Raw genomic sequence first — 1,367 nt, forward strand, 5'->3', positions numbered from 1 at the left:
AGATGGACTTTTGAACTGTGTGCAAAGGGTACATCAGAGGTAGACTCCAAACTGGAAAATAAAACCAAGACCAGTTGGTGATAACATCTTCAGTTAATTGTGAGGAAAACCTCTTGGGGAGGCTTCCTAGTGATGTGCTTTCAGCTAGATCCTGATTTGAAAAACAACTTGGATCTCATGACAAGAATTACAGGAGACAATCTGCAAGTAACATTCTCACTAGTGCTTACTCAGGAAAACCAAGGAGGAGATGCACCTCATTTATCTTCAGAGCTCTACCCAAGTACACACAGAGCATTGCTTTGTGGGGAAAGACAGACACTACTTCAAAGTTTAAATGCTTCAGCATATGGAAGTCTCTCTACACTGGGATATGGCAATCTGGAAAAATAACTCAGATGCATCTAAATAGATGAAGAGGGGCATGTTTGAAGGATCCAGAAAATCAGTGACAAACAGAGACAAAACCAGAAGCCAGACATCCCATCACTACGCTCACTTTTTTGCTTCCCTAAAGACTGGATCTACAGCTGAACAAACCCACTGAGACCAATTCTCTTGGATCAACCGCTCTCTTCCGTGAGAGGAATCACTAACTATGCTAGTGAGGCATGTGGTCATCTTTCTGCCACTGCTGAGCACAACATAAATAAATCCCCTCTGTTATCAGAGGAGAACGGGTACAAGGAGGTCTCCCACCGGCACGAGGAGACAGCAAGGACCAAATTCCTGTCCTGAATGCTGATTGTAGCACAGGGGTGGGGAAAGAAAAACAACATTCTCTCCATCAACCAAACAGCAGGAACGACATGAATATCTAGAGAAAAATTCCACAGTGGAAAATCTGTCAACCAGAACTGCTCAGGAATTGAGTTGCTACTTACTGCTCAAACTCAGAACTGTTTGAGGGTCAGAAAACCATGATTCAGCCAGGCCAAACCACATGCATGGGAAGTGCTATTTTTGAGAATGACATCTTGGTTCTAGACTGGGACTTGCTCATCAAACCACCCATCTAAAAAAGACTCCACTCAGATAAAAAACCCCATGATTCAAATTACTTGTCCCAAGTCAGACAGAAGAGGCATGAGCCTTTCACAGCCTCCACAACACCATCCTCATCACCACTGCACTGGATCTTCTGAGCTGCAACCACAGGGTGTCTCTTTGTCTCTCAGTTTTTGTGGAAAACCCTTCAAAAGAGTTGTCTTCAGCATAAGGCAGAACTACACATTTTTTACCATGGAAGATCTGTAGGGAAAGGAGACCATTTTGGGCACAGATCATCTCTACCAGAAAGACTTTCCTGAGGAAGAGACATGTAAAACTTGTCATGTGCCTTGTCAGATCTATCAGAAGGGCTCAGT

Source organism: Empidonax traillii, unplaced genomic scaffold (genome assembly GCF_003031625.1).
Source record: "Empidonax traillii isolate 1590-97213 ecotype Southwest subspecies unplaced genomic scaffold, ASM303162v1 scaffold297:size655095, whole genome shotgun sequence".
In the NCBI taxonomy this organism is placed as follows: Eukaryota; Metazoa; Chordata; class Aves; order Passeriformes; family Tyrannidae; genus Empidonax; species Empidonax traillii.